The 24,006-nt window shown below is 37.6% G+C and overlaps 1 pseudogene; it reads right to left on the minus strand.

The window, feature by feature from the left end:
• Positions 1–256: 256 nt before the first annotated feature.
• Positions 257–22,895, minus strand: LOC113884412 (annotated as a pseudogene).
• Between the last annotated feature and the right edge of the window lie 1,111 nt (positions 22,896–24,006).

The raw sequence follows: 24,006 nt of genomic DNA on the forward strand, positions 1-24,006 counted from the left end.
ATTTCTAAGTTTTTAAATTATCTATTAACTTTGGAAACTAATCACATGAAACTACAAAATTAGTAAATGTCTTAAAATTTGTATATAAAACATAAATTACCTCTAATTTCAAATTCTCATTTATTAGTATACCATTCAGTCTTTAAAAAAAAAAAAAAAAACACTGCTCCAAAGAGTCTAATGCCATTCTTTAAAAAAGGAAAGTGTTCCTTTTACCTTTACACCCAGCCCATGCCCCATTTTCAAAACACATGATTTAATCATTTTGATCATGGACATTTCTAAGATGAGATTTTATATTTCACTTCCATATCTTCTAATTATCAGAAAACCCATGTTCTTTATTGATGGAATTTGCTCCTGCTGATGTTCGTGTATCCCATCCAGTAGGCCTCATCCTCATCTTTGCCTCTGGAGGCATTCCCTCTTGTTCGTTATTTTCATCCTCATTTAAGCTGCTGCTACCAAAATAGTTTTTGGAGTAAGTGGGCTTAATTAAACCAAGTTCAATGGATAGGGTTTTCTTTGTCATCTGACTACCTACTAAGTTGGTAGACTGCCAACTACCTCCAAGTTTGGTAAACTCAAACTTGGAAATCTTAGTAGGCTTTGGTGGGAGGTCTTCAGCTTCTTCTGCTTATTGTTTCTCAGCCCTATGGCTGGTATTTCCCCCTCCATTAGTGGAAGAAACAGTCTTAGCTTTCCCAGATTTTCCTGCTTCTTCTTTAGATCCTCTGGTGGCCCCAGTTCACTGCTCTGCCACCTTCCTGTCCTCCATTTTCCCTGCATAGCCTCCAAATTTTTAATGTTTTAGTAAACATTTTTGGGCTTTCCTGGTGGTGCTAGTGATAAAGAACCTGCCTGCCAATGCTGCAGAAGATGTAAGAGAGAAGAGTTTGATCTCTGGTCAAGAAGATCCCCTGGAGGAGACCATGGTAATCTACTCCAGTATTTTTGCCTGAAGAATCCCATGGACAGAGGAGCCTGGCAGGCTATAGTCCATAGAGTCACAAAGAGGTGGACACGACTGAAGTGACTTAGCACACTCACATACAATAAACATTTTAAGAAACTAAATGATCCTGTCTCTAAGATGATCTTTGATACTTCAATGAGCAAAAGCATCTTCCTCTTTCATTTTACCCATTCTTCTCTGAATATCCATTGTATGTCATATATAGAGAATGATGTAGTGGTTATGAGACCAAGGTATCAAGCCAGACTACCGAATTTTTATCTTACCTCCAACACTTAATGAGTTCTAATCCACACAGTTAATAATAATGGTAGCTAATGTTAACTTAAAACATTTCATTTAATTCTTACAACTATAAGATGAGTACTCACTCATTATTCCCAGCTAGCTTTACATGGGAATGGGGCTTCCTCCTGATGTCTCAGCAGGTAAAGAATCCACCTGCAATGCAGGAGACACAGGATATTCAAGTTTGACCCCTGGGTTGGGAAGATCCCCTGGAGGAGAAAATGGTGATTTTCCAGTATTCTTGCCTGGAAAATCCCAAGGACAGAGTAGCTTGGAGGCTATAGTCCATGGGGCTGCAAAGAGTATGACAGGGCTGAGCATGAGCGTACGCATGCACGCACGCACACATACACACACATACATAGGATTCGAATTTCCATCTGCAAATGAGGCCCTAAACAGCTAAGTAAATGGCCTGAAATCACTCAACTAAGGATTTGACTCAGATTTATTGGAATTCAAATGTATTCCCTTGGCCATCATTTTGTATGAATAAAGGAGAAGCTAATCTCTTATGGATTTCCCTGGTGGCTCCATGGTAAAACAAACAAACAACCACACCTGCCAATGCAGGATACATGGGTTTGATCCCTGGGTTGGGAAGATCCCCTGGAGGAGGAAATGACAACCCATCCCAGTATTCTTGCCTTGGGAAATTCTGTAAACAGAGGAGCGTGGGGGGCTACAATCCATGGTGTTGCAAAGAGTTGGACATGACTTAGTGGACTGAGCACGCATGCATATCTCTTATAAATCCACCTGAATGACAAGATGATATATATGTTGTACCAAGTACATGGAGAGAGTGGTAGTTGTGTACAATAATCAAATTTGTTTTTTACAGAAACAGAGCTTTCTACATTTGTTTTTTAAACACAAATCAACTCTGAAAGTAGAGTGTTAAATATTGAAATTAAGCATTTAGTAACAAGGATCGAATATGCCCTTGAAGAAAAACACATTTTCCTTAACTGTGACTTTTCTGAAACTCTCAGGAGTATTTTATAAAACATGCCCTAAATATCAGGACACCTGTTATTTAATCTCCTGGAGGTAAATTACTGACTACAAAATATCACTCTATAGAACCTGGCCTATTAACAAGTTTCTTACTGAAACATTCTTTCAGTTGTTTAATTACTATGGCAAGATTAGCAACTGCAACCCCTCTAGTTCTAATATTTTTCCCTTACTTCAAGCTCTGTATGACGTTCTAGGAGTGATGTTCCATGAGACTAGTCAACAGATAGTCGCTGAATGTCAGAGACAAGTTCTCCCAAGGATGTTTATGCAAGGAGCATCAGGAGATGGGAAATTTCCACGCCCTCCCCAACCACTGCTTTATAATTCTTCTGTGAAAATTCTTGTTTCTGGCCAGCGTTTCTCTCCTCCCTCTTTCTCTTCCCCTTTTCGGAAGAGAGGAGATTCTCATAGTTTTTCCCCCAACCAAGTTGTCTCTAAACTAAACACCTGCAGTGCTTTGTACATTCTATGTCCGAAAATACAAAAATAAGGACATACAACTTCTCTCTATATGTGTCCCCACATTTATGATTTGTCTTTTCTATTCTGTACATCTTGGTAATCATAAATCTGTAGGTTTCTAAAGATCCAAAAATCAGTTAGCACATAAAAAGAAAACAGACTCCAGATATATTGATTTTTTATCACAAAGATAGACTCAAATTCTAAGTTAAAGCCACAGAGCTGGTTCTTGCAGAAAGAAAGGGGGATGGAAATGAAAGTAGGATTCCTGGACCTCTGACTGGGGAGGCCAGTGCTGGGGGTGGGTAATTTGAAGGGTGACCAGAGAAAGGAGTGATTAGAGAATAACCTCCTTTCTTCTTCCTCATCACACTTCCAAACTACTGAAAATTAGAAACAGGTAGACAGTGTTGTGTTTGTGGGCACTATTTGGTCCCCTGAGTTACTAGTAGCCTGATCATTGCCCTGAATTCTCTGAAATCTGTCCTACTTAAAGGACAAACATAGGTAAATAACTGTGGCATATGTGTGAATTTTTTTTCATTCCATGTCAAGTTTAGGTTCAGGGCACCATCTGGTACATTCAACAGTAACCACACCAGGTGAACAAGACTTATTTGATCTCCATTTACTTTTAATTGCACTATTTAAAAAAAATTTGGATTCCTAGAGTTTGGGCTTGTGCTTGGTGCTTCAGTCCCAAATATGAGAGAGTTGGTTGCTGGTTCAAAAGACAGAGAAGTCCCGTTCTGAGCTTTAAAGACCATCTCCTGAGAGAACAAAGGCCAACCCCACAAGACCAGCAAGAAGGTTTTCTATGACATACTCCCTAAGATCTTGTCCAGGTCCAGTAATTCAGATTTAATAATATCACTGACCTAATTCATAAAGGCATTTCTTTATTATTCCTTGCTTATAACAGGTTTTCCATAAAGTTTGCTATTTTGAGTTGACTTTATCAAATTGCAATCATCAAGTAGATAATTGCTTCTAGGCTTAAGCAGAATGATTCTAAAGTTTAACAAGAAACATAAATTTCAAAATTTATTATTCAAAATTCAAAATTCAAAAATAGCATTTCAAAATTAGAAATGCTAATATTCATAGAGGCCAAGAGACCATTTAGTCCAAGACATACATACAAAATGAAGGTCTCAGAGCTACTGAATCTGTCTCTTAAATCTGCATTTTAACCATTTTTTATTGAAAATAATCTACTCTAACACATTTGAAAACTGCAGCTATAGCACCGTTTCCCTGTATTTTCAAAACTATTTCAATCTTACTTGCAATAAGCTTTTCCCTTGAGGTAGAAAATGCATTTTAATACAATAATAAGCAGCTGGGTGCCTGGTCTACTTATTAATAAATAAGTTCAATAAATCTTTGTCTGCACTTCCTAATTTATCAAGTTGTTTATTTTGCTAGCAGTATAGAACAGTGAGAGTAAAGAAAGAATATGGCAAACTTGTCATTTACATAGACAAAACTTATAGCTCTTCTAAAATCTCTCTCATATGGTGGCATTAGAACATGTTCTAAAATGTAGAAAATAATTAAGTGGTAATAATAAAGTTTTTAAATAGTTAGAGCAATTTTGCAAATAATTTGCCCTAAATGTGAAAGTATAGCAAATATTTATTAATGAAAAATGGGAAAGTCAGTGGTGAAATACCAGATGATAAGTGCTATAGTTTAGCCAGCTATTTCACTTCTGGAATCCTGCAAAACTCAAATAAAATTCTACTGCATTTATAAACAATATGCTTTACTAACATGCTTCCAGTAATGAGTATTTCTAATACACTAATATGATCATTGAGAGAAACCTTAAATTAGAAGGAACTGTGTTGACTGTAAATTTATCATTATTACCACCTCCCTTTGCTTGGGTAGAACATCTATGCTATGACTTGTTAAGTGGAGAAGTCTTTGAAAATAAATGTTTATAAATTAATTAATAGAACAATTACAGTAAACAATTCCCTAGAAACTCTTACAGGACCAGCACAGTCATTCTTGAGAAACTGCTAAGAAAATTAATTTTATGTGTTTGCCAAGATGTAATGAAATAAACAAATTACATAATAGTACAAAATAATCCATAATAATAAAATCTTATTACAAAATATTTGCCTCATCAATTTCTGCCTTGACATAACAACTTGTTTCTTATAATTATTAAAACTACAAAAGTACATTACACAAAATTAGATTATCTGTATTGATTTTTGTCAATAAATTCAATATTGTAAACCTAATGCTTCCTCAGAAAGAATTTTATATTGATAATTAACAAATTTAGAAAGAGAAACTATAAAGGAACTGATCCAAACAGATGCAATTTTTTAAGAAAATTAACAGTGGACAATCATTAAGGTTTACTACAATTTATTATTAGAAAACTTCAATGATTCAAAAGTTTTGTGTTGAAAAAAATCACTTCCTATAGAAGGAATTTCTCCCCCATTCCACACACTGCTGTCAAGAAAAAGTGGAAAGAGAAAATAAGAGCTAAAATTTATTGTTATGCAATCTTCCTGCTAACACTTCATAATAATGAGAAAATTAGTTCTGTAAGAGCTTTGTTCCAGGGAGTTATCCACTGGTAGCACACAAGTCTGCTGTCAGTGAATGAATGGGTATTAAACTTCTCAGGCATATGGTGTTTGTTAACTGACATTCTAAAGATATTTCCTTTTCCCATATTTGTTTACTTATTGTTTTATTATATTCACAATGGACTTGTGTATTCCTTTTATTCAGTTTGTGTACTGTAGTATTGTCATTGTTTTTTTCATGTTCTAATTATACTGTATTTGGCCTATGTAAACTATTTCAAGATGGCATCTTTCTAATATGTCTTCACTATATTTTGAATCTGTTCTTAATTTCTATTAAATACCACAAGATATTTCAAGTTCACCTCATTCTTATGAAGTTCAGATATTTCTCCAAGGAGACTTTATTTCATTTGTTAAAAGGTTGTATTTGGAGACTAAGATCTAGGAACTAATTGTGCTTCTTACTCATTTCTAAAGTGAAAACTATCTACACTTGCTCTACCACACACTCTCCAACCACTACAGCATCCTCCAAATTGTTTCACTGCTAGCTTTCTATCTTTCATTCTATACCAATACAAGTGTTCTTATAACAGTCTGAGGAGTCTTTTTTTTTTTTTTTAAACTCCACAATATTGTACTAGCTTTGCCAAACATCGAAATGAATCCACCACAGGCACACCCACACTCCCCATCCTGAACCTCCCTCCCTCCCCTCTCCCCATACCCTCCTTCTGGGTCGTCCCAGTGCACCAGCCCCAAGCATCCAGTATCATGCATCGAGCCTGGACTGGCGACTCGTTTCATACATGATATTATACATGTTTCACTGCTATTCTCCCAAATCTCCCCACCCTCTCCCTCTCCCACAGAGTCCATAAGACTGATCTATACATCAGTGTCTCTTTTGCTGTCTCGTATACAGGGTTATTGTTACCATCTTTCTAAATTCCATATATATGTGTTAGTATACTGTATTGGTGTTTTTCTTTCTGGCTTACTTCACTCTGTATAATAGGCTCCAGTTTCATCTATCTCATTAGAACTTATTCAAATGTATTCTTTTTAATGGCTGAGGAATACTCCATTGTGTATATGCACCACTGCTTTCTTATCCATTCATCTGCTGATGGGTATCTAGGTTGCTTCCATGTCCTGGCTATTATAAACAGTGCTGCGATGAACATTGGGGTACACGTGTCTCTTTCCCTTCTGGTTTCCTCAGTGTGTATGCCCAGCAGTGCGATTGCTGGATCATAAGGCAGTTCTATTTCCAGTTTTTTAAGGAATCTCCACACTGTTCTCCATAGTGGCTGTAGTAGTTTGCATTCCCACCAACAGTGTAAGAGAGTTCTCTTTTCTCCACACCCTCTCCAGCATTTATTGCTTGTAGACTTATGGATCACAGCCATTCTGACTGGCGTGAAATGGTACCTCATAGTGGTTTTGATTTGCATTTCTCTGATAATGAGTGATGTTGAGTATCTTTTCATGTGTTTGTTAGCCATCTGTATGTCTTCTTTGGAGAAATGTCTATTTAGTTCTTTGGCCCATTTTTTGATTGGGTCATTTATTTTTCTGGAGTTGAGCTGTAGGAGTTGCTTGTATATTTTTGAGATTAGTTGTTTGTCTGTTGCTTCATTTGCTATTATTTTCTCCCATTCTGAAGGCTGCCTTTTCACCTTGCTAATAGTAAGTATATTGTATCATTTAATTCATCATCTTACACTCTCTAATGTTTTTATTTTTCATTTTAAACTACCCACAGAGATACACACAGAGAGACACACACATACCCTGATGTTTCTCATGAATTTAGACACAAAATGAAGTGAAAGTCTCTCAGTCATGTCTGACTCTTTGCAATCCCATAGACTATATAGTCCATGGAATTCTCCAGGCCAGAATACTGGTGTGGGTAGCCTTTCCCTTCTCCAGGAGATCTTCCTAACACAGGGACTGAACTCAGGTCTCCTATATTGCAGGTGGATTCTTTACCAGCTGAGCCACCAGGGAAATCCAAGAATACTGGAGTGGGAAACCTATCCCTTCTCCAGCAGATCTTCCTGACCCAAGAATTGAGCTGGGGTCTCCTGTATTGCAGGCAGATTCTTTACCATTTGAGCTATCAGGGAAGCCCAAAAGTACTTAAGAAAATATCAGTATATTTAATTCATTAATATAGAAGAGGAGTTGCATACCATGATCAAGTAGGATTGATTTCATGTATAGAAAGTTAATTAAATATTCCAAAACTAATCAATGTACTTCAGCAAATCAGCAGATTAAAAAAGAAAGACCATATCATCATATCAATAGATGTAGGAAAATAGCTCAATAAAATACAAAATTCATTCATAATAGTTTTCAGGAAATGAGAAATGATAAAGGACTCCCTCAGCTTGATAAAGACCATCTGAAAAAAGAAAAAAAAAACTACTCTTAACATAAAAAACTGTGAGTAAGCGTTTTCTCTGTAAGACAGAATTCGGCAAGGACTTCTATCACTATTCTTACTCAACATAGTACTGGCTATACTAGCCACTACATCAAGGCAAGAAAAAAATAAAAGGCATCAGATAAGAAAGGGAAAAATAAGATTATCTCTTCTCACAGATGAAATAATTGCCTATGTAGAAAATCAAAAGTAATCTATTTAAAATTTCATAGAATTAATGTGAGCTCAGCTAAGTGACAGATACAAGATCAATACACAAAACTCGAGTGCATTTCTGTATTAACAATGAAAATGTGGACTGAATTCAAATCACTGTAATATATACTGAAGGATGTAAAAGAAGCTTTGAACAAGCAAAAATATTTTTTAATGTAAATACAGTATTAGAAAGAAGGCTGTCGTTTACTTGCTAAGTCATGTCTGACTCTTTTGTGACACCATGGATTGTAGCCCTTCAGGCTCCTTCTGTCTATGGGATTTCCAGGCAAGAATACTACAGTGAGTTGCCATTTCCTTCTTAAGGATATCTTCCCAACCCAGGGATCAAACCCATGTCTCTTTTATTGGCAGGTGGGTTCTTTACCACTGAGTCACCAAGAAAGGCCAGAAAGATTATATAAATTTATCTGAAAATGCAATTCCAATCAAAATGTCAACATTTTGCATAAAAGTGTATATGCACGAAAACAGCCAAGGCAATTTTCAAATTATCATGTGATAAATTACAATAATGCAAATAAAATATCTGAATAATGTTAAATAAATAAATATTTAAATAAAACTATGAAACAAGCTAGAGAGTTTAGTATAAAATTGAGCTTCAATTTAGTGTAGAAAAAATGAATATCTCAGGAAGTGTTGAGAAAATTGATTATCCATTCATAAACATAAACTTGAAATTGACTGAGAATTCTGTATGTGTATATTTTGCACATGCTTACCACTAGTGGTATTTATGCATGTGCAAAAGGAGGTACATAGATGGAAAATCATACCATGATTATTTATAATAATGAAAACTCAGAAACAAATTATCCATCAAAGCTAGAATCATGAAACAAATTATGGCATTTCCAAATATGAAATGCTATTTAATAGATAAAAGAATACTGCACTGACATGAAAAATCTCAGAGGCATACTGTTGGGAGTACAAAGCAAGTTATAGAAAATATTCAATGTTGTTGTTGTTAAGTTGTTCAGTATTGTACAACTCTTTGTGACCCCATATGCTGGAGCATGCAAGGCTTTCCTGTCCTTCACCATCTCCTAGAGTTTGCTCAAACTCATTTTATTGAAAATATTCAATAAAAATAGCTAATTTTCTCTTTCTTTAAAAGAGCCAAATACCACATATTGCTATATTTAAAAAAAAAAAAGAATAAATTTCTGGAAGATTACAGAGCCTCTGTCTCTTGATTCCCCAGCTAACTGTGACTTCTCAGAGTCCTTCCATATAAGATTCTCCTTCTTAAACATATTTCAGAACAACCTAGAAAATGTCAGTTCTTCAACATCTGAATCACTCCTTCTGAGGGAGTTCCTTTGAAAGATATCAGGGTAGACATTCAATCATCAGGATCCACTTCAATGATTAAAAAAAAAAATTTAAAAAGACAGTTAGGAACATAGTTTCTACAATGTTAGCAACTCTTTTGAATACTGTATTGATATCTTCTCCCTTGTAGGAAGAAAATTAAATCATAAATGTTGCCTAACATATTTAAGAGAAAAATATAGAAAGAAAGAGTGAGAAAAAGATAGAGCTACAACCTCAGGTCAAGATGAGCAGCAAGTCATTCTGAGCATTGAATTAAGATTCTGACTGCATTAATCATATCTGTTAACCTGCTAGACCGAGGACAAGCTAGTAAAGTATGAATACTGATCGTTAGATATTGTTCTTTTATTTACCAGATTGGATAGATAAATATTCACCTTTTTTTCAGATCCTAAACTCGGGAGAGAATAGCAGTTATTCTTATTTTATCTTGTTTTTTGTTGACTGTAATTTCTAGCTTTATTGTTTACTAAATAACATTTTATTGCTTACTAAATAACACTTGTCTGCAAAACTCAAACCACATCAGGAGTGAAAGAGTGACAGGTATTGCTATGCCCATTTTCAAAAGAGAAAATGTGGAAGCTATTTTAAGTCATGTGGTTGAGGAGGAAAAGTGGTGTCATCATTACCAGTTGTTTTACTGCAGAATAACTATTTTCCTTTCAACTGGCAGAGTAAGTAATATTCTTCTCCCTTCTATACTGTCTAGAGAAGCATCGACCAAGCTCTCTGTCTTCCCCCTGAAGTGGATGAGCACAAGATGTAAGCCAGGCCAATGTGACATTGTTGTTGGATTTTGCATCTTGAATAGAGATATTAAGAGAGCAAAACAAAATTATCATATTCATTCCAGATGCATGCCACTGTTGAGACTGTTGACTAGATTTCACCACCCTGGGGATCATACTGGCCCTTGACTTCTGTGATTCTGAACCCTCTTCTTTAGTGTTTCCTTCACATCTGTGAGTCCCCTCATCCCCACCAATCTCTCTTATCCCCTTTAATTAACAGAATCATTATCTCTTGCTTGCCACCAATAAAGAATCACAGTATACAGTTGGCCATGTGCAGAATTAGACAGGGCTTGAGTTTGGAGGAAACATCATGCCCACATCACACCCCCTCCCCATCCCTGCATAGCTTGTTCCATCCTTCAGTTCAGTTCAGTTCAGTTGCTCAGTCGTGTCCGACTTTTTGCAACCCCATGAATTGCAGCATGCCAGGTCGCCCTGTCCATCACCATCTCCCGGAGTTCACTCAAACTCACGTCAATCGAGTCGGTGATGACATCCAGCCATCTCATCCTCTGTCGTCCCCTTCTCCTCCTGCCCCGAATCCCTCCCAGCATCAGTCTTTTCCAATGAGTCAACTCTTCGCATGAGGTGGCCAAAGTACTGGAGTTTCAGCTTTAGCATCATTCCTTCCAAAGAACACCCAGGGCTGATCTCCTTTAGAATAGACTGGTTGGATCTCCTTGCAGTCCAAGGGACTTAGTCACATGTATTTGCAGTTTCTTCCCACCTTCCATAATGCACACATATACTCAAAGAAGACTTCAATTTCCTACCAAATCTCCTCCATCAAAATCTGCTTTCTGGAAGAAACCTGAACTTTTTTGCACACATATGTAGAAGAGTATTTTGTTTTTTCTTTTATCCAATAAGTTTTATTCAAATCCTCCTACATACATATTATTGTGCTAAGAAAGATAATAGTGTAAATAAGAAAGATTTGCCCCTTGTCTTGTAGCTGATAAATCCATCAAACACTGTAAAGGATATCTAATTACTGGATTCAGAGATCTGGAGGGGAGACAAAGTATCTTCATTCCAACTCTGAAGTCAGATGAAATTTGAAATCGGTAGCTGCTTACTAGTGTTTCCTATTTAGAAAATAAAGCCACATCTAGTTTAACAGTGAATAGAATATCACCAGCAGTATACTGATTTTCCACATAAAGTCAGACAATGGGTTCACTGTCTTCCCCTCACCCTTCATATTTGTATTACCTGTTGACACAGTTAGTGTCTCATTGTAGAATCTTCTACAGTGCTCAGGCTAACACTAAGTCTAGCTGATTACATTTAGAACAACCCTTGACTGAGGGAACTGTTCTCAAACTCTACCTAAAAAAGTAAATAATTAAAAATAAAGAAAATATAATTTACATTATTACTGAACTTATTTTAATAACTAAAAAATATTGGAAATTTTAAATCATCCAAAACGAGGTAAACAAGAGCACCTGTAATTCTAAAACAGAGACTGCCACTATTGACAGTTTAACCTATATATTTTTATTATCTATACTCATACATATATGAGTAATGCACCTTCTTCATATATATTTGCTTCTGAAAAACAGGGATTTTTTTAAAGCACTCTTTTAAACTATGAGTGGATGATATATTTGAAACAGAACAGAATTAAACTTGTTAAGTGTAATCACAATCATGACCCATTTTTATAGTTAGTCATGCCAGATACTGGTTTAGTATATTGAGTACCTGATCTCATTTAATCCTTCCAACAAACTAATGATGTTGGTACTACTGTTATCATCAATTTTACCGATTAAGAAATAGGATTTAACCAGGCAACAGCTCAAGATCCTACAGAAGTAAATTGAATATGAAATATGGATAAAGGGAGATATCCAGAGGAAACTTTGAGCCATGCTGGCCCCCCACAAGAGAGAGTAACGAAGACCAAAGAGGTTATGTCTGGAAGATTTGGAATCTTTCTTTCCAGATTCTCTTGGTGAGGGTACAAACAAAGCATTGCGACTCCCATTCAAAGTGTGTGCTCTGTTGCTATCGTGAGTGTATATTACTCTATCTACCCAATTTAAAAGCTCCTCAAAGGTGCCACAACCAGACATTGGGAGGAAATGGTTTGCTTCCCCTTATAATTTAACTTCTAGCATGAACTACAGGTTGCCCATGCCCCACTAACTCCTTCTCTGGTGGCTCAGCAGTAAAAATCCACCTGCAATGCAGTAGACACTGGAGACACAAGTTTAATCCCTGGGTTGGGAAGACCCCTGGAAGAGGGCATGGCAAGCCACTCCAATATTCTCTCCTGGAGAAACCCATGGACAGAGGAGCCTGGTGGGCTACAGTCCATAGGGTTGCAAAGAGTTGGGCACAACTGAAGAGACTGAGCATGCATGCAGACGTGATCCACTAAACCAGAGAGGGGATGGTGAAATCAAGGCAGCCCTGAAAAGCTGGAAGTCAGCACCTGTGACAGGGATCTTTTCTACAGTTGGGCTTCTGCCCAATTTTGTTCTTCCATGGATAGAATCAGCATACAAAGCTCCCATGTTCCCTTGGCAGAAGTCCCCACAAGGCAGATATGAAAGCAAAACACCATCTACACAAAGACAAAAGCTCTGGAGCAGGAGAGAACCATGTTCCTGACGTTTCTGCAAAGTGGATGCAAGTTCAGGATAGGTGCTGGACAGGTGCTTGTGGTCCTCTCAGGGCAGTACTGACCTCAGAACATGATAGGGCAGATTCTCCCTTTTGACTGTGTATCTTTGTAGTTTACCCTGAAGAAAGGGTGCTGCAAGGCAAAAGGGCCTCCAACAGGCGTACACGCTCCTCAGAGCCAACCCCATAGAGACTTCAGCTCTTGTCAGCTGGACCTGACTCCATCTGCCTCTACAAATTCCTGCCACTCTGAAAGCTGTGAGGGAAACCACTCAACATACTAAAACAATAAAATAAATAAAAATAATAAAATGCTTAGTTCCAGGGAAGAGTCTCAAGATGACAAGCTGATTGCTTACCTCCTAATCACCACTGTCCAGTATCAAAATTAATAGAGAATAATTTCTTGGGGTTTCTCCAATGGCTCAGTGGGTAAAGAACCCACCTGCAGGAGACACAGGAGATGCAGGTTCGGTCTATGAGTCAGGAAGATCCCCTGGAGGAGGAAATGGCAACCCATTCCAGTATTCTTGTCTGGGAAATCCCATGAACAGAGGCCCCTGGCAGGCTACAGTCCGTGGGGTTTCAGAGAGGTGGACATGGCCAAGCAGCAGAGCTAGCACTTCTCTTAGCCTCAAAAGGAAAATATAAAATACTTTATAATCATACAGGATTGGGATCAATTATTGAGTCCTTAGCATCTTTTCTGAAATGACAAAGCCTTTACTGAGACACCCCTCAGCTACACACAAAGGCCTCCAGAGAGACTCCCAGCACCCCAGCTTCAGTTATCAAACCCCCATTCCCACCCTCTACAGTAGGCTTGAGAAGAAGCCTCAACATTAAATGAAAAAAGAGTTCAAAGTATGACTATAACACAAGCAAGAACATTTTGTTTACTGACAAGAATCTCAACTTCTTTTCAAGTGACTAGAATTTAATGGACCATAGGAAGAAATGGCTCAACAGAGAGAACTGTAAAAGTCTCTAGGAGATAAAAATAAATTTCTTTGTTAAGTATATTCCAAGTATATCCCTTGATGTGTCATCCTTGTCCAAAGATGCGGTTATAAATGCACTAAAGGAGTATTGGCTATTTTTATCACCTTTCCCCCATGTTAGTACCACACACATGGGAAGGGCTCATTTGTTCACTTGTTCAGACATTTACTGAGGAGTTCCTTTGTGCCAGATTGTACCACCCCAGAGGATACAGAGTTGACAATAATAGACTGTCCACAAAAGACACAGAAGTTTAATAGATTAGACGACAAGAAAAAATGAGAATAACTTAAGTATGAAGTCCGTCACAGAGTGGTATCACAAATTACCACTGGGCCTAAAGGAACATTGGGGGAACCTCAGAGTGAAAGAATCAATACAGTTGGCCAAGAAATAGTTTTTTCAACTTTATATTATTAAACTTCATACTGTTAAACTTACAAAATTGTTGCTACTTTATGGAGTTATCTGAATTCAAAGGAAGCAACTATTTTGGATAATATTCACAGTGAAGGTAGGAAAAATCCCATGAACAAATATGAATCACTTCCAGCTCTTAGAAGTCAAGTGCAATTCTGGAAGGCAGCTGTTGGCTTCTAAGTGGGAAGCAATATTACTACTGGAGGTTTTCTATGGTGCATCATTTCAGGAACGCCTGGGCAGCACTTTTCATGTGTCCTAAAGTATCTCCTCTAACTACTTCACTGTTGTCTAAAACTATATTGAACAATTTATTCCTTCATTCATCCTAAATTTCTCTCCCATTAATATGAAAATATTTTTGGAAAACAAATAGATCATTACTCTAACATAGACTTTTTTTTTTTTTTTTCTATTTATCAAGAAAAAGCTTTAAAAGAAAAAAGAGGGAAAATTAGTTCCGTATACCAAGGCAACTAAAAGGACACCATTGAGTCTGATAGGAAACAGAAGATCCAGAACATGGGCTAAACACAAATTCTCTGGTTTCATTATTTTCAGTTCAGTTCAGTTCAGTTCAGTTGCTCAGTCATGTCCGACTCTTTGCGACCCCATGAATCGCAGCATGCCAGGCCTACATGTCCATCACCATCTCCCAGAGTTCACTCAGACTCACGTCCATCGAGTTGGTGATGCCATCCAGCCATCTCATCCTCTGTAGTCCCCTTCTCCTCCTGCCCACAACCCCTCCCAGCAGCAGAGTCTTTTCCAATGAGTCAACCCTTCGCATGAGGTGGCCAAAGTACTGGAGTTTCAGCTTTAGCATCATTCCCTCCAAAGAAATCCCAGGGCTGATCTCCTTCAGAATGGACTGGTTGGATCTCCTTGCAGTCCAAGGGACTCTCAAGAGTCTTCTCCAACACCACAGTTCAAAAGCACTTGGGGCTAGTGCACTGGGACGATCCAGAGGGATGGTATGGGGAGGGAGGAGGGAGGAGGGCTCAGGATGGGGAACACATGTATACCTGTGGCAGATTCATTTTGATATTTGGCAAAACTAATACAATTATGTAAAGTTTAAAAATAAAATAAAATTAAAAAAAAAAAAGCATCAATTCTTCGGTGCTCAGCCTTCTTCACAGTCCAACTCTCACACCTATACATGACCACAGGAAAAACCATAGCCTTGACTAGACGGACCTTTGTTGGCAAAGTAATTTACCCTGTTCTAATTTATTTCTTAAACTCCTTTGAACTTTCAACACTAACTATATGCCTTTCTTTCCTCCACATTTCTGAATTCCCAAGCCTCCCTTCAAAAAACAATAAAAAATTCTATTTAAGATTTATGAAACTCCTTTAACCATCTCAGTTTTTCTGTTGAGATCAATCACTGAGAGGTCAAAACAAAATGGTTCACAGACACAAAAGGTCAAAATAAACGCAATGTACATTGGCTGCCTCTGCTCAGAAGTACACCCTAGGCACTGTACCTTTTATAGTAGTGAGCACTTGGGGCTCAAATAAGACACTTTATGTGCAACACATGTACATCACCAGTACGCCTTGGAAGCAATTCTATCTAGTCCTATAAATCCCTGGGCTTTGTTAAGGAGCCAAAAATTCTTTTTTTACATCATAAAATTCTCTAGTGCTAGGGAATTTGCAGCAATCCTCTTAGACTCATATCCAAAACATCCTTTACAGACAAACAATGCACAAACACATTCACCTACTCAAAATACATTTCCTTGGTGCCAGGAAAGCTACTTATCAGTGGAGATGGAAGCATAATCCCAACCTTTGGGAATCTCAAAACATTCTCATTTAAAAGGGGTGGAGGGGACATTTATGTTTTCTTATAGGGCACCATTGACTTACTAGAAAGGAAACTATTCACCTGGTCAGATAATCTGTACTTTCAAAAATGTGAAATATGCCTTGCCAAAATTTCAACAGAAAAATTATCAAAAGTATATTTTCCATTAAATGGGCTTCTATATAAAATTCCTCTAGTAGCACAAGTGTCTTTGAATTATAAAATGGGCTCTTAAGTGATGGTTTCCATTCTCCAAACTACAGAGTAAGTTGTATCTTCAAATCAGGTCCTGGCATCCAAGGCCAGACCAGACAGTTACACATTGTAAACCTGAACAAGAGTTGATCAGAAAACTTTGTTTTACACTATCCAAATTATCCAAGCTAAAAGACTGAATTTCCTCATTTCACATCCTAAGGAGAATTGTTTTAAAATTCTAAAAAAATTTTTTAGCTGTGTGGTAAAGAAATTGTTGAGTAATCTTTGTTAATTAAACCAAACTAGGTTGGTGAGGGCAATGGCAACTCACTCAAGTACTCTTGCCTGGAGGGTCCCATGGACGGAGGGGCCTGGTGGGCTGCAGTCCATGGGATCGCTAAAGAGTCGGATACGACTCAGCGACTTCACTTTCACTCTTCACTTTCATGCATTGGAGAAGGAAATGGCAACCCACTCCAGTGTTCTTGCCTGGAGAATCCCAGGGACTTGGGAGCCTGGTGGGCTGCCGTCTATGGGGTCGCACAGAGTCGGACACGACTGAAGTGACTTAGCAGCAGCAGCAGCAGCAGGTGCATTATAGAAGAAGGCAATGGCACCCCACTCCAGTACTCTTGCCTGGAGGGTCCCATGGACGGAGGAGCCTGGAGGGCTAGAGTCCATGTTGTCGCTAAGAGTCCAACACGACTGAATGACTTCACTTTCACTTTTCACTTTCATGCATTGGAGAAGGAAATGGCAACCCACTTCAGCGTTCTTGCCTGGAGAATCTCAGGGATGGGGGAGCCTGGTGGGCTGCCGTCTTTGGGGTCACACAGAGTCGGACACGACTGAAGCAACATAGCAGCAGCAGCAGGTGCATTACAGCAAATAGAGTTGCTTGTTAAGATGTAGATAAATCAAAAAAGACCTTGGGATTCAGGGTAAGTGCTTTGTAAGTGATTATCTCAGCAAAGGAGAGTAAGTTCTTCTAAGAAAGCAAGAGACTTCCTAACACTGGAGTTTTGGAAAGTACAAACTGTTGACAGTGTAAAATGAATTGGAGATTGGACAAGGAGTCTGAATCAAGGTTATTTCCTTCATGAAAAGTAGATGGAATGGTGTTTAAAAGTGAATAGATGGGGAACACCTGTGGCGGATTCATGTTGATGTATGGCAAAACCAATATAATATTGTAAAGTAATTAACCTCCAATTAAAATAAATAAATTTATATTTTAAAAAATAAAAAAAATAAAATTAAAAGTGAATAGAAAATGAAGGTAGACTATAAGATTCTTTTCAAAGAAACACAATGTATTTGGATTTTTCTACTCTTTGGCAATTTAAACAACTTAAAATTTAAGAACATAACATTAATCCCAGTTGGCTACACTTAGAATATTACTTACCTATAAAACTGAGTTGATAGTAGCACCTACCTCACAAAGTTATTGTGATGATAGAATGACATGAGACATTCTGTATATCAGTAGCAGAATGCCTGCTTCATAACAAGTAACCTATTAGAACCAGTTTTTTCAAGATTACTATAGTATTATTATTATAAGCAATATAAATGAAATTAAATTGTATTTTCATTTTGAATAAAAGAAAAACTTTCTTCCTTCTATATTCACCATGTTCTTTTGACTCTTCCAACGAAAGCTTAAATAAATAGATGTTATCATAAAACATTACTGGATGAAATAGCAATTGAGGCACTGTAAGGATAAGAAACTTACTTTTCACTGTAAATCCTTTAGCATTTTAATTTTAAAATGTATTACCTATTTAAAAATATGTTAAATATAAAACAGAAGCAACAATCTGTGGTCACTTAGGAAATAAAGTACAAAATGATAGATATATGTTTATTAAAACATGAGTATAATACTTATGTTAATATTTATTAAGTACCTATTATATGCTTGTGATTGCTTTAAGCTATTTCATACATGTGTTAATGAATTAAGTGAGTTAAATATCTTTAGTCTCTTGAAGTAAAAGAGTGATAGTATTCCAAGTTATTGATGAACTAGTTACAAAGATGTTTATCTACTTCCCTCAGGTTTACTCCACTTATTAGTAGCTGAACTAAGAAATAAGCCCACACAATGTTGCTATATACATGTACTTACTTGTAAATATATGACTTAACAAAAAAAAAATCAGAAAGCAAGTCTCCATATGATCATTCTTAGCTCTGCCAGCCACAATATAGGGCAGAGTTTCCTGTAGGCAAATACTCCTTGCTTATTCCCATATTTGATAAATCTATATATCCACAGTCCAATGACTGGAGATATCTGAACAACTGTTGATATTCAAGGCATTAAATAAACAACAGGGATAAAGTTATTGGTGGTGGGTGTTTCTTTAAGAATGAAGAATAAAAACTACACAATTAAAATCTCTGTAAACAGTTTGAGACTAGTAAGTCCTCCTCAACATATTTTTCTCTTTCTCCCCAAACTCTTGAGGTTTCTTAAAAATCTGTCTACTTTGCACCTTCCAAATGAATTATTGGATAGATAAATGTGAAGCTAAGCCCAAGCTACTGATCAGTGAAATTGTTTGCAACTGGGTTGAAGAGCTGCAGTGTTGGGAACTCCAAAAAATGGCAATATCACTCAAAGCATGCAATATCCTGCAGTGGAAACAGTACACAGTGGCCTGCCCTTCAATGCCTGGCTCAGGTGAGAAGTCATTTAAGGAGTCTTATGAAACTTCTGAATGGTATTGGGTCCATGGCTTTGCAATTTCACAAGAATTGAGTTTGGAAGGAATGTGGTCTGAATTGGCTTTGCCAAAAGGTTCCATGATAATCCAGTTTATAAAAAACAACCATCCTTTTTTTTTTTTTTTAGTTTTTTTTTACAATTTCTCAGTTTTATACATGAAAGGGAAAGTCACTCAGTTGTGTCCAACTCTTTGTGACCCCACGGACTATACAGTGCATGCAATTCTCTAGGCCAGAATACTGGAGTGGGTAGCCTTTCCCTTCTTCAGAGGATCTTCCCAAACAAGTGATCTAACCCAGGTCTCCCACATTGCAGGAAGATTCTTTACCAGCTGAGCCACAAGGGGAGCCCAAGAATACTGGAGTGGGTAGCCTACCCTTCTCCAGCAAATCTTCTTGACCCAGGAATCGAACTGGGGTCTCCTGCATGGCAGGCAGATTCTTTACCAACTGAGATATAAGAAATATTTGCCATATTTGTGTTAAATTGTCTAACTCTGAGATGACAAATTAAGTCTGTGATCTTTGGCAGAAGTTGGTAAACTTCTACATTAAGGAGTTTATCCCCAGTTAGTTGTAACCTATTGTGCACTGTAGCAATTCTAAGTCCCTAGGAAGACTTTTTGATTCATTTATACATATGGTATTTTCAAATGGAGGGAGCTAAAAACACATTTCAGTGAAAAGGTTCAGGTGATCTGTGAGTTCACTTACTGCAAACCATGATTTTTTCACTTATAAGAAGAACTGAAAGCTACTTATTTGTGACTACTAAGTGAGTAATGAGTCATTACAAAAAGCTTCATGTTGCAAGAGTTACTGAAGAACCTATTTCATTAATCTACTGTTAAATTTTGGCAACATTTAACAATATAACAACATCAGTGTTTGCTTAATGAATGAATAAAGGAGTATACACATCAGTGCATACAAACCTACTAAGAGTCTTGAAGAAGAATGAAAGAGGCCCTCCAAAGAGGATCTTCAATAGGGAACTTTTATTTGGTTGTTCTTTACAGCTTAGAATCTGAGTTCGAAAGAATGTCATGGGCGAGACTGTTGGCCTTTGGTTTTCCCAGTGTGGTTAGTCTAGCTAGTTCCACCAGGCCAGGGCAAATGGAAGGAATTTCTAAGAGGAAGAAAACAGAAAGTCAACTAACCAAACCCAGAGAGAAACTATAGACTCTCTTCCCAATCTGAAAAAAAAAAATAAGAAGAAGAAGAAGAAAGAGAAAGACAAGTTACAAGTGTTTCCAAAGAAAAATTATATAAAAGGGATACTGAATCCAGGAGATTTGGAGTCAGAAGTTTGAAAACTAGAAAGTGAATATACCAGATGTCATATCATCAGTTAATGGAGAGATTTGAAGCTGTAGCCAAAAAACAGGAATCTGATGCTTAAGATTGTGGTCAGGATATAGTCAGAGGTGCATGAAACTGTCTCAAGAAGATTAAGGTTGGCCTCTCCTACCAGAAAGCAGCATTGTGTGGACAGGATTTCTCTCCTGTTGTGTTAAGGCTTTGAGTGATTTAAGAATATTTGGCAGCTGAGGAAAAAAAAAATCACATATCCAGTTTGTACACTCTCGTTTCTTTTAATGGAATATTTTTTCATTTTATTTATCATCATTTAAAAAAATATTTTTAGTATGTAATCCAGTTATTTTCAACCATGACTATATACCAGAATAACCTATGCAGTTTTATAAAAACACAAATAACAACAGTCACCTGGAAAGTACGATTTAGTTAGTTTCTAGGTTAGGCTGCTGTTTGTGTCTTAGTTCCAGTCTTGACTCAAGAGTTAATCAAGTTTGAGAACTGTTCACTTAAACTACATAAGGCTCAAGACCACTCTCTGGTGCCTACACTCAAGTCACATTTCAGAAAACTTGTTGTCTCTGGAGGCTGTAATTGCAGTTGGCATTTTTTTCTTACTACCTGTCTGCCTTTTATAAATGTTCCCCAGCAAACATAGATGAATTTCATAATAAAATAAAATAAATGTTATTTTTTTAAAAGAATGCATGAGTTTGAAATATTTTTTCTTACTCTGCAAGAGAATTCCGGAAAAACATGTACTTCTGCTTCATTGACTATGCTGAAGCCTTTCAGTGTGTGGATCACAAAGAATCGTGGAAAATTCTTAAAGAGATGGAAATACCAGACCAGCTTACCTACCTCCTGAGAAATCTGTATGCAGGTCAAGAAGCAACAGTTAGAACTGGACATGGAACAACAAACTGATTCCAAATTGAGAAAGAAGTACTTCAAGGCTATATATTGTTTCCATGCTTATTTAACTCATATGCAGAGTACATCATGTGAAATGCCGGGCTGGATGAAGCACAAGCTGGAATCAAGATTGCCAGGAAAAATATTAATAACTCCAGTTATGCAGATGACACCACCCTTATGGCAGAAAGTGAAGAGGAACTAAAGAGCCTCTTGATGAGGGTGAAAGAGAGTGAAAAAGCTGGCTTAAAGCTCAACATTCAAAAAATAAAGATCATGGCATCCAGTCCCATCATTTCATGGCAAATAGATGGGGAAACAATGGAGAGAGGGACAGACTTTATTTTCTCGGGCTCCAAAATCACGGCAGATGGTGACTGCAACCATGAAATTAAAAGACACTTGCTCCTTTGAAGAAAAGCTATGAGAAATCTAGACAGCATATTAAAAAGCAGAGAGATTAGTTTGCCAAGAAAGATTGGTATAGTCAAAGCTATGGTTTTTCCAGTAGTCATATATGGATATGAGAGTTGGCCCATAAAGAAGGCTGCGCACTGAGGAATTGATGCTTTTGAACTGTGCTGTTGGAGAAGACTCTTGAGAGTCCCTTGGACTGCAAGGAGATCCAACCAGTCAATCCTAAAGGAAATCAGTCCTGAATATTCATTGGAAGGACTGATGCTGAAGCTGAAGTTCCGATACTTTGGTCACCTGATGTGAAGAGCTGATTCATTAGGAAAACAACCCTGATGCTGGGAAAGATTGAAAGCAGGAGGATAAGGGGATGACAGAGGATGAGATGGTTGGATAGCATCACTGACTCAATGGACATGAGTTTGAGGAAGCTCCAGGAGATGGTGATGGACAGGGAAGCCTGGAATGCTGCAGTCCGTGGATTCGCAAATAGTCAAAAGGACTGAGTGACTGAACAACAACTTTAGTTTGATTCTAAACCAGAGAAATTAACCATATTCCTAACTGCACATGGGTGTTGCTATTTTATTTAAGGACTGATGACAGTTCTGAGTCTTTTTTTTTTTTTTTAATGAATGCTTATTTACAGCATTTCTTAAAATATTTAAACAGATCAATCAGAGATAACTCTCTTTTAAAAAAAAAATAGAAAAATGTCCCTGTTAATTACTTATCTTTCCCCATGTCAAAAATCACTAGTGGATTAACCCTGTAGTATTTATTAGCTATAGAAGTCTACTGCTGAAATGAAATGTATCTCCTTGATAGGCTACAGACAGACTTTACTATGGTCTGTTTACAGTCATTTGATGTTGAGTCACTTTGTCTCTGATATGAGAGACGTTTATAAAATCTGTTATGTCTATTGAATGTTCTAACTGAGATATGCATGTCTGGATATTTAAATTCTTTCAGGGTCAGAATCAAGCAAAAAGATCTTCAGGAAGCCAATATGACCTACAGGCTGCCGCCTTTGAAAGAAAAAATCGAAAACACATGCAGTCTCCACTGCAGTGTTAATATTGGCTCCGTGGACATCTGAGGGCAGTTCAGAAATGAAGCCTCCTAAGAGTGACAGTATGAGTCCTGCCACTGTGAGTTCACAGTGAGACAACAGCAGCTCATAATTACCTGTGTTAGGGGGACCCAGTACTCCCTGGATCCTGTGGGAACTCCTGCTGGAGTACAGTGCAGTAAGCTCTGTGCAGCAGCTCCCCAGGTCTGCTAACAGGTCGCCCATTTAGGTCAGACTGACTCAGGATTCCTGGGATGGTTCCCTTTTCAGTCTCTTTGATTTCCTGTTCATCTCAAACGGGTTCATTTGGCTGGCTCTGTGTTTGTCTCATTTTAAAAATAGTTGCCACAGGGGAATATTTTTGTGTTTGGGAGTGAATTGTTAAGAGGAGCAGGTGCAGATAGAGAGCACCACGCTGGGAAGACAAGCATTCCTACCTCGATCTATTCATTACACACAGTGCAACTGCAGTGAGGGCTAGGGATGCAATGCTAATGAGGGAAAGAACATACTTCTCAGTTCATAAATTTGATGCTAAGGAAACCAAACAGAAAGCAAAGACATGATAATAAAAAGAACTGCTCTAAGGTTGTACAGATCTAATTGCAATATTAGTTTCAAACAGAGATAAATTTTTGCAATGGCAAGCCACTTCAGTACTCTTGCCTAGAAAATCCCATGGATGGAGAGGCCTGGTAGGCTGCAGTCCATGGGGTCGCTAGGAGTCAGACACAACTGAACGACTTCACTTTCACTTTTCGCTTTCACACAATGGAGAAGGCAATGGCAACCCACTCCACTGTTCTTGCCTGGAGAAACCCAGGGACTGCAGAGCCTGGTGGGCTGCCGTCTATGGGGTCGCACAGAGTCGGACACGACTGAAGCGACTTAGCAGCAGCAGCAGCAGATGACTATTATACAATTTTGTAACTGCCACACACACACACACACACACACACACACACACAATATATATATATAGTGTGTGTGTGTGTCTGGGTGTATGTAAAATCTGTACTTAACTATACTTTAGGCTCCTTAAAGTGTAGAACTTTATACACTTACTATTCTTTTGCATGTACTAGTACTCAATAAATTAGAGAAGGAAATTAATGTTTGTTGAGTACCTTATGTATGCTACCCATCATGAATTATTATGTTTAATTTATTTCTGGTAGAACTCTTTTTGCACATATTATATTTTGTGCTTTTCAGATGAGCAAACATACCCAGAATATTTTAGTGACAAGCCCAAGGTCTCAGAGTTACTAACTGGCAGGATCTGCATTCAAATGCATGCTCTCTCAGCTCTACCACCTTGTGAGGAGTCCCACAG

Source organism: Bos indicus x Bos taurus, chromosome 26 (genome assembly GCF_003369695.1).
Source record: "Bos indicus x Bos taurus breed Angus x Brahman F1 hybrid chromosome 26, Bos_hybrid_MaternalHap_v2.0, whole genome shotgun sequence".
NCBI classification, from domain to species: Eukaryota; Metazoa; Chordata; class Mammalia; order Artiodactyla; family Bovidae; genus Bos; species Bos indicus x Bos taurus.